Source organism: Cetorhinus maximus, chromosome 12 (assembly GCF_964194155.1).
Source record: "Cetorhinus maximus chromosome 12, sCetMax3.hap1.1, whole genome shotgun sequence".
Lineage (NCBI taxonomy): Eukaryota > Metazoa > Chordata > Chondrichthyes > Lamniformes > Cetorhinidae > Cetorhinus > Cetorhinus maximus.
This window is the reverse complement of record NC_135890.1, coordinates 11,318,638-11,333,004: the sequence shown is the minus strand read 5'-3', so window position 1 is coordinate 11,333,004 and position 14,367 is coordinate 11,318,638. Positions and strand designations below refer to the sequence as shown.

The window sequence follows — 14,367 nt, the reverse complement described above, 5'->3', positions numbered from 1 at the left end:
ACCCCTCCCTTGCTCTCATCCTCCTATCACACCGACTCTTAGCACCTCATCCCACACCTGCTACCTCCCACCACCTTCTCCTACCCCCCCAACCACCCAGTGTCCATGAAGCAGGGAGGAATCCAGCCAGTCATAAAGCTTTTCTTTGCCTCCTGCCGCTGTCTCAAAAACTCCTAGCCAAGAAAACTTTCTCACTGGCAAAGCAAAGGCCAAGCTTGGGATTGTGGGCAGGCAGCCAAATAGCTCGTTCTACATGAAGTGGAAAACTATAACCAGCAGAATCGATCCGTGCTGAGTTCACTGCTCGAGGAGAGCACAGGTTAACACAAAGGGGGGGTAGCCGATTAAGTTACGGGAAGGCCCTGAATTCATCATCACCTAACGGTGAGGGCCAACCGGTCGCCAACTGGTGGTTGGATGCATTCCTGGACATTTCATTGCATGGCCATTCGCCTCCAATCCCATCCTCACCTGTCAATCAGCCTTCTCGCTGTGTTTCTCCCCCTCCCCCCAGATCTCAGGATATTTCTTATAACTAATAAACACAAAGTGTTCGAAGAGGATGAAAACAAAGCTGCAATTTTTCTCAAGCCTCGGTGTCATTCGCCACACTGTCCAAGAAAAGACTTGCATTTACGTAGCATTTTTTATGACCACCGGGCATCTCAAAGTGCCTTATAGCCAATGAAATGCTTATGATGTGTAGCATGAAAATGACCAGATAGCCTGTTTTCTGTGACGTTAATTGAGGGAAAGATATTGGCCCAGGACACCAGGGACAATGTCCCTGTTCTTCTTTGAAGTAGCGCCATGTGTTCTTTTACACCCACCCGAGCAGGCAGATGGGGGCCTCCATTTAACGTCTCACCCCTCAGTACTGCTCTGGAGTGTCAGCATTGAGTTTTGTGCTCAAGCCCCTGGAGGGGACTTGAGCCTGGAACCTTATGACTCAATTGCAAGAGTGCTACTAACTGAGCCACAGTGAACCATTGCTTAGCCCCTGGATACTCCAGGACAGTCCTGGAGGGTTGGCAACCCATTGCCAGAGTCACCAGGCATCATTCACTGAATGATTTATTCAATTATTCAGGCACGGGCAATCTCTGCCCCGAACTAGGCTGAGGCCAATCAGTTCAAAGGGAAAAGCAAAACATTTAAAATTCTCTGCTCATAGGCCTTGGATTCATGTTCTGATAAAATAGTTGCTAAGGCTATCAAACAGCAAAGGAAATAGCTACAAAAACCCTTTACCCTGTTCTTCATGGAGAAGAAACATTATGGTGATGTGGCCATGCTCATTAATTTCCAACAGGACATTACTAAAGTGAAAGGATTCTACGTCTAGGAGTAAATTGTGTGCCGGGCAGCAAGTGACAATGACATTTGTTTATAGAGGGTCTTTAACGGCGAGAAACATTCAACAGCACGTCGCAGAACACTAGTCAGACAAAAATGGATGACAGATCATATCTCAGTGTTTGTGGCTTGACCTGACAACGGCTGAGCTGAAGTTGGTTGTCAAAGATGTCAACCTTGGACAAATCCCAGGTGCAGGATTTTCAGTTGTGAGCTGCATATCTGAGGGCCTCCACTTGCATAGAGATGGCTGGTAACAGAGCAAGCTGCATCTGGCACACAGACCATAAGGAGAGGCCCCAGTGACATTAATGTATTCTTCCATCCCTGATTTCTCTCTGTCGCTCTCTCTCTTGCTCTGCCAATTCGCCTGTGAGGTTTTTTTTCCTATTTCCTCTTGCTCTTTTTATCTCTCAAGGTGACAGAGTTGTATTCGCGTGCATGCAGACAGACATCAGGCATCAGGTGAAAAGAGGACCCAGAGGCAGTCAGCAGCACTTAGAAGAGCAGGCGAGAGGAGGACCCAGACTCAATCAGCAGCATCTAGAAGAGCAGGCGAGAGGAGGACCCAGATGCAATCAGAAGAGTAGGCGAGAGGAGGACTCGGAGACAGTCAGCAGCACCTAGAAGAACTATCTAAGCCAGTCAAACCTGTGGAGAGGGCATGTTTTGAGAGAAATCAAAGTGTGACATTACAGGAAAATAGATGTGATTGGTTGGTGAATATTTTGTTTGTTTACCTTCAAAGCTCATGTACTGTATTAGTAATTGTAAGGTTGTAGAAAGACTTACTAGCAGTAGCAAAGTTTACTGGGAGTTGCAGTGTTTAGTAATTATAAATTAATTAAGAAAAAATTAACACATAATAAAGATGGCAGGGCAAGTGATGTGTTGCGACTGCAGAATGTGGAAGCTCCCGGTCACCAATGTGATCCGGGGGCAAACACGTCTGTAGTAAGTGCCTGTGGCTTGAGGAGCTGCAGATCAGAGTCAAAGTCATTGAGCTGGAGACTGAGTTGCAGACACTGCAACACATACCTGGACACTTTGTACCAGGAGGCAGTCTTAGGATAGGGTCTTCTGATTTGATCAGCAGTCAGGGGCAGGAGTGTGCGACTGGGAGCGAGGCAGGTATGAGGGCCCATAAGGTAGAAGTGGAGGAGCCTCAGCCTCCACATTTGTCCAAAAGGTTCGAGGTGCTTGCAACCTGCATGGAAAAAAAGTGGGGGCTGCAGGGTGGATGTGCAAACTGACCATGGCACCATGATACAGGAGGCGATTCAAGCAGGGGAAGTAAATAGGAATGTGGTGGTGGCAGGGGACAGTATAGTTAGGGGGATAGAAAGAATTCTCTTTAGCCGAGAGCAGGGGTCCAGACTGCTGTGTTGGTGCCAGGGTTCAGGATATCTGCTCGGGGCCTGTACCCATTGGAGTTTAGAAGCACGAGAGGTAATTTTATTGAAGCATATAAGATCCTGTGGAGCCTGGACAGAGTAGATGCTGAAAGAATATTTCCCCTGTAGGAGAGACTAGAACTAGGGGACACCGTTTAAAAATAAGGGGTCTCCCATTTTAGACGGAGATGAGGAGAAAATTTTTCTCTGATTTGTGAATTTGTGGAACACTTCCCCAGAGAGCAATGGAGGCAGGATCATGGGATATCTTTTAAGGCTGAATTAGATAGGTTTTTGATTGCCAAGGGGGTCAAAGGGTATAGGGGGTAGGAAGGAAAGTGGAATTGAGCCACAATCAGATCCGCCACGAGCAGGCACGAGGGGCTGAATGGCCTACTCTTACTCCTGCTCCTAGTTTGTAAGTTTGTATGAGAATTGGATCTCTTTGCTTGCGATTCCTTCCATGGTCGAATGGCCTGTTGACCCTCACTGCATAGATTCAAGATTGGAGAGCAGCCATTCAGGCAAGGAAGGGGAGATGGGCCATGAAACAAAACCTCAGCACCTGCCAACATTTTTGGAACCGAAGGAAAGGAACTTGGAGTCAAATGAAAGCAGCTCTTTCTTTTAACTCTGTCAGACGTGGGAGCTATGATCTGTAATAGAATAGAGTCTGCAGGCCAAATATAAGACAATGGACCCATTAGCTATATGAACCAGCCAGAAGCTGGGCTAGACAGGTGCAAATTGCTCGTGTGTGTGTGCAATGCCAAAGCAAAGGGGCATTACTTAAAGATTAGAGCGAAGTTGTTCCAGGGTGATGTCAGGAAGCACTACTTCACACAAATAGGAACAAGTGTGGCAACCTCAGACACAAAGCTCTCCCACCAATGGGGGCCACATTCAATGTAAACAATGTGATCACTGGAGCTCTGATGGGCCCCTTAAATTGTTTGCTAATTATCTGCCCCGTGTGTTGTGTCACCAACTGCGCTGGTTAAATGCATGAGCAGTGAGAGATGCTGCCAGTTTCCCAACATGCACAGGAACAGAATGACACTCAGGTAAATTGTGTCAGCTACACCTCAGTGAGTAGCACTCTCACCGCTGAGTCGGCAGATTGCGAGTTAAGAGTCCCACCCCAGAGACGAGAGCACAAAAAGTAGCCTGACACTCCACTGCAGTCCTGAGGGAGTGCTGCACTGTGGGACGTGCCTGTCTTTTAAGACAAGGCATTAAACCAAGGCTCTCTCAGGTGGAAATAAAAGATCCAGAGGGGGGAGTGGGATCCGGGAGGCGGTGGGAGGGGTGAAGGTCCAGGCAGGCTCGAGGTGAGTGATGCGGCAGGTTCGAGGGAGGGGTTGGGGAGAGAGGTTGCTGAGCGAGTGCAGAAAGGGGGGTTCTGCAGAGGGGCTTCTGAGTGAGTGGGGGAAAAGGGGAGTTTGGGGAGAAGAGATCCTGAATATGTCTGTCCAGGGAGGGAAGTTGGGCAGAGGTGTGTATGTGTATGTTTTTTTAATTCATTCACGGGATGTGGGCGTTGCTGACAAGGCCAGTATTTATTGCCCTTGAGAAGGTGGTGGTGAGCTGCCTTCCTGAACCACTGCAGTCCATGTGGTGTGGGTACACCCACAGTGCTGTTAGGGAGGGAGTGCCAGGATTTTGACCCAGCGGCAGTGAAGGAACGGCGATATATTTCCAAGTCAGGATGGTGAATGGCTTGGAGGGAACTTCCAGGTGGTGGTGTTCCCATGTATCTGCTGCCCTTGCCCTTCTAGATGGTAGTAGTTGTGGGCTTGGAAGGTGCTGCTTAAGGAACCTTGGTGAGTTTCTGCAGTGCATCTTGTAGATGGTACACACTGCTGCTACTGTGTGTCGGTGGTGGAGGGAGTGAGTGTTTGTGGAACGGGTGCCAATCAAGTGGGGCTGCTTTGTCCTGGATGGTGTCAAGCTTCTTGAGTGTTGTGGGAGCTGCACTCATCCAGGCAAGTGGAGAGTATCCCATCACACTCCTGATTTGTGTCTTGTAGATAGTGGACAGACTTTGGTAAGTCAGGAGGTGAGTTACTCGCTGCAAGATTCCTAGCCTCTGACCTGCTCTTGTAGCCATAGTATTTGAATGGCTAGTCCAGTTTAGCTTCTGGTCAACGGTGACCCCCTAGGATGTTGATAGTGGGGGATTCAGTGATGATAATGCCATTGGGTGTCAAGAGACGATGGTTAGATTCTCTTTTGTTGGAGATGGTCATTGCCTGGCACTTGTGTGGCATGAATGTTACTTGCCACTTGTCAGCCCAAGCCTGGATATTGTCCAGGTCTTGCTGCATTTGGACATAGACTGCTTCAGTATCTGAGGAGTTGCGAATGATGCTGAGCATTGTGCAATCATCAGCGAACATCCCCACTTCTGACCTTATGATGGAAGGAAGGTCATTGATGAAGCAGCTGAAGATGGTTGGGCCTAGGACAGTACCCTGAGGAACTCCTGCAGTAATACTCTGAAACTGAGGTGATTGACCCCCAACAACCACAACCATTTTCCTTTGTGCTAGGTACAACTGCAACCAGTGGAGAGTTTTCCCCCATATCCCCATTGACTCCAGTTTTGCTAGGGCTCCTTGGTGCCACACTTGGTCAACTGTTGCCTTGATGTCAAAGACAGTCACTCTCACCTCACCTCAGGAGTTCAGTTCTTTTGTCCATGTTTAAACCAAGGCTGTAATGAGGTCAAAAGCTGAGTGACCCTGGCACAACCTAAACTGAGCATCAGTGAGCAGGTTATTGTTAAGCAAGTGCCCCTTGATAGCACTGTTGATGACCCCTTCCATCGTTTTACTGATGATGGACAGTAGACTGATGGGGCAGTGACTGATGGGGCAGTAATTGGCTGGGTTGGACTTGTCCTGCTTTTTGTGGAGAGGACATACCTGGACAATTTTCCACATTGCCGGGTAGATGCCAGTGTTGCAGCTGTACTGGAACAGCTTGGCTAGGGGCGCAGTGAGTTCTGGAACAGAAGTCTTCAGCACTATTGCCGGTACATTGTCAGGGCCCATAGCCTTTTCAGTATCCAGTGCCTTCAGCCGTTTCTTGATATCACATGGAGTGAATTGAATTGGCTTAAGACTGGCATCTGTGATGTTGAGGAGCAACATGGAGCGTCTAGGAGCAGCACGGCCCTTTGAGGGAACAGCACGCAGAGCATCAACAGGGCCAAGGAGGCAGACTGTAAGCCAAGAATTTTATAGGTAGTATATTGTGATGGGCAAAGTCTTTTATTTGAGCAACTCATTTGAGCCTCCTTGACCCTGTTGATGCCACGTACATCTTCCCCTGAAGCTCCTGCTCCTGGTTCTCTAGTCTCCAACCCAGACTGTGCTCATTCGGTCTCATCAGCAACCACCCCACAATGCTCTGTGGCGAAGTGTCCCTTATATTCCTCCCCCAGAGCTGGTCACCCTGAATACTACAGCCCTGCTCAAAGATGAGCAGAGGACTTCTTCCTGATGCCCTGGGCCAATATTTGCCCCTCAATCAACATCACTTAAACTGGATTATCTAGTCATTATCACATCTCTGTTTGTGGGAGCTTGCTGTGCACAAATTGGCTGCTGTGTTTCCTATGTTACATCAATGACTACGCTTCAAAAGTACTTCACTGGCTGTGAAGTGCTTTGGCAGTCCTGAGGTCATCACTGGCGCTACCAAAATGTAATCTCTCTTTTTTTTCTTTCAAATGGCTGCTCCAATCTAAATTGGCTGAGTTACACCAGGAGGTCATCTCTGAACTCCAGTGCTCCAAAGGTCCTGGAACTGCAGGGGGCCGATATTTTGACGAATGTGCACAGCTTTGGTGCAGTTAGGTCCAAGGACAGTTGCAGCTGCTTCCTTAACAGATGGTGACGAGTTCAAGCCGCAGGAATACTTGTCGCTCTGACCCAGCTGCTGCCAGTTTTATCAGTTCCCCTGCCAGGCCTCTCACGCACAGCAGGAAACTCCACCCTGAACTGGGGTGTGGAGTGGGTAGGGGGGGGATAATGGGAAAACTGGTTTGAGGAGATCCTGTGGCCCTTTCAGATTAAAGAGCTGCTCTATTGGAATTGCCAGCAGTTCTACAACTAACTCCCGCCAGTGTGGAGTTGCCTGACTTAGAATGATCCATGTCTCCTGCAAAGGGCACCCACCATCTTGTAGAGCTGCCCACAGCACTGGCTTGTATGGATGCACCGATGCCGTGGCTGAACCAAAGATGGCAAGTGCTGTTGCCAGTGGCTTTTTCTTCCTTTCCTGCCCTGTAAAAACACAGCCCAGGGAGAGTTTCACTGCCTTCAGCGTCGAGAATGCTTGGTCCCAAAGCCAAGATTAATTTATCATTTGTTCACTGCCCTCCTGGTTGTGTGCAAAATGGCTGCGGTGAATACTGATGACAATGAGAAGCACTTCAAATGAATTCCTTGTATCTGAAGTGCTCCGGGACAAGCCTGGCGGACGTGATAAGGTGCTATGTAAATGCAAGTCCTCTCTCTTTTCATTACCTGTAGTGTAAAGGAACATAAATTTGCAACCAGCAATGCATGTGGAATTTACAGCACATCAACAGGTCATTTGGCCCAATGGGATTGTGCTGGTATTTATGTCCCACACAAGCCTAGCTATTGACAGTACTGATGGTGCCCATGGAAACATTTGTATTTCAGGCCGTCTCAGATGAAAGAATATTCTCAATGGATAAGAGCCTCCTAGGGGGAACCAACGTGAAGGAAAGCCAGGATTAACAAAATATCTTTGAAGGTTAAATCACAGGTCTGCTTCACAAGCAAAGGAATTCAGGTTGACTGCTGAGGCTTTCTGCCACTCATTCCTGACAGGGAGTTGATCCTTTTCTCTCCCCTCTTTCTGCTCCTCTCCTGAAGTGCTAATTCCTGCTGGGATTTTAAAATCCTTGATTTTAAAATTCTCCTTCTTGTTTTCAAAATCTCTCCATCGCCTCGCCCCCTCCCTATCACTGTAACCTTCTTCAGCCCCCACAACTCCGCGTGGCATCTGCGCTCCTCTGATTCTGGCCTCCTGAGCATCCCCGATTTTAATCACTCCACCGCTGGTGATGTTATCTTTCGCTGCCTGGGCCTTTAGCTCTGGAATGCCCTTCCCACACCTTTCTGCTTCACTCTTTTCTTTTAAGACATTCCTTAAAACCTACCTTTTTGACCAGGGTTTTGACCATCTGACCTAATATTTCCTTATGGCATCAAACATTTTTTTGATAATGCTCCTGTGAAGCACCCTGGAACTTTTTATATTTATATAGTGCCTTTACTGTAATTTGTTGTTGTAGTTGGGATACGGTTCTACAGCTTAACAATGAATGCTGGGCATTCTGTTCCCACTTGACGCACACCTTCCGGCAGAACTCGCCTGGCTGACTTCCCGCCCGTCTCCACAACAGGATACTTTGACCAAATGGGATCAGGTAACGTAGTCTGCTACAAACTCAATCACCATTTAGCCTTAGGTGTTGTGGGAGGGAGGGGGTAGGGGAGGAGGAGGTGGAACGGAAAGAAACACTTTGAGCCCAAAAGTGAAAAACCTGCCTCTCAAGACAAACGATAGTCCCCGGAGAGAACAGAGATTGCTCCAAAGTCACATGTAAACAAACAGGGTAAAAATATTCCGTTTTCTGGGAGTGGTAAATTGAATTTGTCAATTATGCAGCACCTTCCGGGACAGATTCAAATTCTCGAGTAACAAAATGGGAGTTTTGAGGATGACTAAAGAAGTTGCTGTCATGTCAGTCTGCCCCACTGGGCATTAGAATTAGAACAAAAACCTTAGAGAGCTCTCAGAAAGAGACAAAATGTATGTGAGAGCAGGGAGGGGGTAGCAAATCCTGATAACTTCCACAAGTACACTGATGATATATCGCCGTTCTTTGCTGGGTCAAAATCCTGGAATTCCCTTCCTAACAGCACTGTGGGTGTACCCACACCACATGGACTGCAGCGGTTCAAGAAGGCAGCTCCCCACCACCTTCTCAAGGGCAATTAGGGATGGGCAATAAATGCTGGCCCAGCCAGCGAAGCCCACATCCCGTGAATTGATAGTTTTAAAAAAAATCAGCATTACCTTACTGCCGCGTCCCTCAACCCCCTCACTGTCTCTAAGTTGTCATTCTGCGTGTCCAACATCCCCAGTACTGGATGAGCAGAAATTTCCTCCAACTCAATATTGGAAGGCCAAAGCCATCATTTTTGGTGCCCTCTACAAACTACACTCCCTAGCCAATCTCTCCATCCCTCTCCCTAGCAACTGTCTGAGGCTGAGCCAGACTCTTTGCAACATTGGTACCATATTTGACTCTGAGATGAACTTCTGACCACATATCAGTGCCATCAAGAATGCCTGCTTCCATCTTTGGAACGTCATCTGACCCCGCGTCAGCTGATCTGAAACCTTCATCCATGTTTTTGTTTCTGGACTTGATAATTCCGAAGTAATCCTGGTAGGCCTCCCTGTGTTTCCTAAACTTGAGGTAATCCGAAACTCTTAACCGTAATACCTAATGTTCAAACTCGCATCAAATACTGTTCACCCATCACCCTGTGCTTGATGACCTACATTGTCACCTGGTTAAGAAACACCTCAATTTTAAAAGTCTCACGTCCTTGTTCACAAATCCCTCCAGGGCATTGCCCGTCCCTATCTCTGTAATCCCCTCCGGGTCCTACAACCCTCCAAATAACCTGTATGCTCCAATTTTGGCCTCTTGAACCTCCCAGATTTCAGTCGCTCCATCATTGGTGGCTGTGCCCTCAGCTGCCCAGGTCCGAAGCTCTGGAATTCCCTCCCTAAATCCCTCCACCTCTTTTTCCTCCTTTTACACACACATTTGACCAAGCTGTTGGCCACCCTGCCCTAACATCTCATTACGTGACTCAGTGTCCAGTTTTATTTGATAAAGGTCCCGTGAGACACCGTGGGCTGCATCTTCCGGTCGGCAAGCAGTGGGGGTGGGGCCCGCTCGCCGACGTGTAAAGTGACGCGGGGTGACAATGACGCGTAAAATGACGCGTGTGTCCCGACGTCACCCCGCGTCATTTAGCTTGTCAGTTTGGCGGGAGCACAGCTGATTCGGCTGCACGCCCACCAAACCGTCAAAGGCCTATTAAGGCCATTAAAAAGTAATTAAACTGATTAACGGACCTGCCCGTCCAACCTTAAGGTTGGCGGGCAGGCGAAGAGCCCTTCAGAAAAAACATGAAACCTCATCCAAGGGCGGGATGAGGTTCCATGAGGTTATCAAAATTGGTATGAAATGTCTAAATAAAAGAAATTTGCATGTCCCAGCTCATGTGACAGTGTCACATGGGGGGACATGTCAATAATTTTTTATTTAAAATCATCTTTATTCGATGTTTGAATCCTGAGCCGATCTCCCTGAGGCGGCACTTTGCCTCAGGGAGATCTGTGCGCTCTCTCGCACGCATGCTCGAAAGAGCGCACTCCCGGCTCAGGGAATCCACCCCACTGCCTGCTCAGGGAGCGCATAGCGCTTCCTGGCGCACATCACGCTGGGTGGGCCTCAATTGGCCCGCCCACGTAAAATGGCGGAGTGCCCCCAACCAGGGGCACCGCTTGGGAACCCACGCCCACTCCCGCACAACCCCCCCCCTGATGGGGTGGTGGGGGGGAAGATCCTGCCCCTAGGGCCATTTTATTGTGCTAAAGACATTCTTTAAATGAAAGGCAGGGGTGAAAATAGCACCAAAGGGTCCCCCGCATACCTCAAACAACCCCACGCTTCTGCAAAGTTTAAAACACAAGACTCTCTCCTTAGTTGTGGGAGGGTTAATTCTTTATGTGTATTTTAAGTTTTGATTAGATCTTAGAGAAGGAAGGATGAATAGGATATAAAGCACACTGTGCAGAATAATAAATAGTACATTATCGCGGCTGCATTGATGTATTGCATGGAGATTCTGATGACAAGTGTTAGTAATGATGCGGAACATGTTCATGTTGAGGAGATCCAAACAGTGATAAATAGTTCTAAATTGCTTGATGTCTGAATCATTTCTCTGACTTTGCATCCAATGATAAGTACCAGCTCGGTACCTTCTCCTAGGTTTGTTTACTTCTCAAACATCCCAGTTTCCGTTTCACCCGTGGACCTAAACTGTCCCCTTTGGTGCCAGGGTTACTCTTTGGCCAAGGGATGATAATCACAGATAACTGCTTGAAAGCAGAATCTGGATTCGAGGTTGGATTATGGGCATGAAGAACGGGGAGGAGACACTCCAGTTGTTTTCATGGATAAACGGCCCCAGGTCAAATTTGAGATCGGCCTCGGGCCTGTGGTTTCTGCCGCATGCCCCAAGAGTGTCACCTATCTCAGGCCCAAAATGCAAGACTAAATGCCTCTAAGACTTGCGGCCACGTAGTTTAAGATGGGAGCAGGTGCTGTTTCACGTTCAATGAACAAATTTGGATTGTAATGATAGTTTCGTGGTCAAACGTGGCCGCTTATTTTCTGCACCCAGCAAGATCCCACAAGCACCGGTCAAATGAATAACCAGTTAACATTAATTTGGTGATCTTACTTCGGGGGGGGGCGGGGGGGGGTGGGTGTTGGAGGAGGGGGGAGAATGATCACCATACTGGAAGAAAGCCATTGTTCATTTCCAACAATGCTACGAAATCTTTAACATGCACTTGAACCGCAACAGCAGTCACATTGACCTTCAGTTACCTCCTCTGAAAGGGGGCATGTCTGACAGTGCAGCACTCCCTCAAACTGGAATGCCAGCCAAAATGATGTGCTTAATTCTCTGGAACGGGACAACCGTTTGAATCTGAGGCCGGAATATTAAAGTAATTAAAGAAAGCCTTGCATTTATACAGTTGCCTTTCATGACCTTGTTGAAACATATAAGCTCCTCAGGATTCTTGGTAGGGTGGACGCTGAAAGGATGTCTCCCCCTGTGGGAGAGACTAGAACTAGGGAACACAGTTTAAATATAAAGGGTCTCCCATTTAAGACAGAGATGAGAAGGAGTTTTTTTTTCTCTCCGATGGTCTCAAGTCTTCGGAACTCTCTTCCCCGGAGAGCAGTGGAGGCAGGGTCATCGAATCTTTTTAAAGTAGAGGTATAGATGCTTGACTAACAAGGGAGTCAAAGGTTATCAGGGATAGGGATTGTGGAGTTGAGTTGAGGCCACAATCAGATCAGCCACAATCTTATTGAATGGTGCAGAAGGCTCGAGGGGCTGAATGGCCTTCTCCTGCTCCTAATTTGCGTGTTCGTATGTACAGAACCTCAGGGAATCCCAAAGTGCTTTGCAGCCAATAAAGTTTGCTCTTATTTTGGGAACAAATCTTTCGGGCGCTCTTAAATTAAGCATTAGTTGCAACTAAAAGACTTCAAAGCTTGCAACCTTGCACTGTTACTGAGCATGCAGTCTGCAGACAAGAGAGGAACAAAAATGTGAAAAAAGCAGCAGAGAAAGTGGAACCACAGTCACAACGAACTGGACCTGCTGTGGCTTTAAACATCTCATGGTTTGATGGCTACAATTAGTTTCAGGGTTTTTTGGGCTGGAGATAGAAAATCAACCTGGGATGTCTGTCCTGATTGCTGCCAAGTAACTTTAGCTGGAAAATGCTCACGTTCAGGCTCAGGGATGCAGGATTTCAGCAAGACGCGAGTGCTGGCGGAATTGTGCCTCGGTAAGTGACAGGGTCTTCAGGTGACGCAGAGGAAGAGCAAAAATCTATCCCTCACTTTCGAAAGCTCCAGCTGTTCCTCTAGCGTTCCCGAGCTTTGGAGGGAGAGAGTTCCAAATTTCTCAGACCCCTTTGTGTGAAAGAATACTTCCTAATTTTGCCCTGCCTTCACGGCCTTGTCCTGCTTTTAAAATTACAGCCCAGATATTCTGAACAGCGGCATTGATCCTTGGATTGCTGCTGCATCCCTAAGTTCTCCTGACTGGATGCCACTGCGCATTCCTTGCTGCGTCTTCCGAGACCGATGTTGACAGAAATGCTCAGCGCAGGCGCAACGTCCCTCGGAGAACTCCATCTGATCTCAGCAGAGTCGGGGGGAAGACAGGGCACGTGCCCTCTTTATGACACTAGCTGCCATGTGCTAAGTTTAAAGGTCCATTTTGAATGTTAGTAAATGGATAAGTGAGTTGCTGAGTGAGTGAATGGGTAGGCGGGTAAGTGGGTAGGCAGTAAGTGGGTGAGGTGGGCAAAGTGGGTAGGTGGGTAAGTGGGTAGGGGAAGCTGGGTAAGTTGGTAAGCGGGTAAGGGGTAGGTGGGTGTGGGTGGTGGGGTATGTGGATAAGGGGGAAAGTGGGTAGGCGGGTGATGGGTAGGATGTAGGTGGGTGAGTGGGTAGTCAGGTTGGGGGTTAGTTGGGTGGTCGGAAGGATAGTTAGTGGTCGGGGGAGGTAGTCGGGTCAGGTGGGGAGGGTAGTCGGGGTAGGGGTTCTGAGGGATAGTCAGGTCATGTCAAGGGGGTAATCAGGTCAGGAGGGTTGGGTTAGCGGTAGGGGTAGTCTGGCTGGGTCAGCAGGATCGGGTCAGGGAGGTAGTCGGAGGGGGGGTCAGAGGGATGATTGGGGGGGCCAGTTGTGTAGTTACCAGGAGGTAAACTAGGTTTTAATCTGCCTCACGTTTCAGATAAGTACATCAGAAGTGTCTGAAATCTCCAATTCTAGCTCAGTTGGAGATATGCACGGAGGGTCCTGGGCAATTCCCATGTAGGGCCACACCAGAACTTCCACGTGGTCCCAACTCACATCTCAGTCATGTGCCTGGCCTCCAATGATCTGGAGACAGGAAGATTTGGGCCTATGTCCCTTTGTTCTCAATCCCTTCACAAGGGAACCGGTTTCTCTGTATATACCCTAATGTAACAGCACTGCTCCCACACAAGCAGTGGAGAACCATCTTATGGGTTTCCCTTGAAGGCTTCTTCAAAGGCATGGCATTATCAGCACCACAAATAATTGTGTGCAACTGGACAGAATCTGTCATTCATCAATATGTATCCACATAACTATAACTGATCAAAGTAATAGATTCCACTGAATTGCTTAGGGTATTTCTGAGGGACATGGGAGTTTCTAAAGGATGGGGGAACTTGTTAGACAAGTTCTTTTTCCGAATTCGCTCTGTATTTAGCTGGGCAGGTGAAGCATGCCATTTTTCCAATACTGGCCTGTACAGACCTCATCAATCATTGGCGAAAACCTTTTGCATTACAAGTTCCATTGTGACTACAATTTGAAATCAGCCCTGAATTTTCTAAGGGGCTCATTCCACCACACTGCGGATCCCATTACATTACACAAATACTTCAAGTCATGGAGGGGACATTACTTTATCACATACCACAGTAAGCAAGATAACACAGAACTATCCTTGTGCCCAGCAACATATCGGGCGGAACACTTATCCTGAAACTGGGTTTTAAAATAGCAGCACAGTCATCTAGAACCTAGATTGCTATTACCCTCTGATAAAATAAACACTACATTCTTTACAAACACTTCCAGTAGTAATGGGTTTTATCTGCATTTAATTACACTTTATCTGCACTAACTCTCTCAGGCCC

The 14,367-nt window shown here is 47.9% G+C and overlaps 1 protein-coding gene across 2 annotated transcripts in view; it reads right to left on the bottom strand.

Annotated features, from left to right (window-relative positions):
• Window positions 1–14,367, bottom strand: part of celf2 (cugbp, Elav-like family member 2) — a 726,013-nt gene that overhangs the window by 527,617 nt on the left and 184,029 nt on the right. The gene's annotated exons all lie outside the window — the stretch shown is intronic.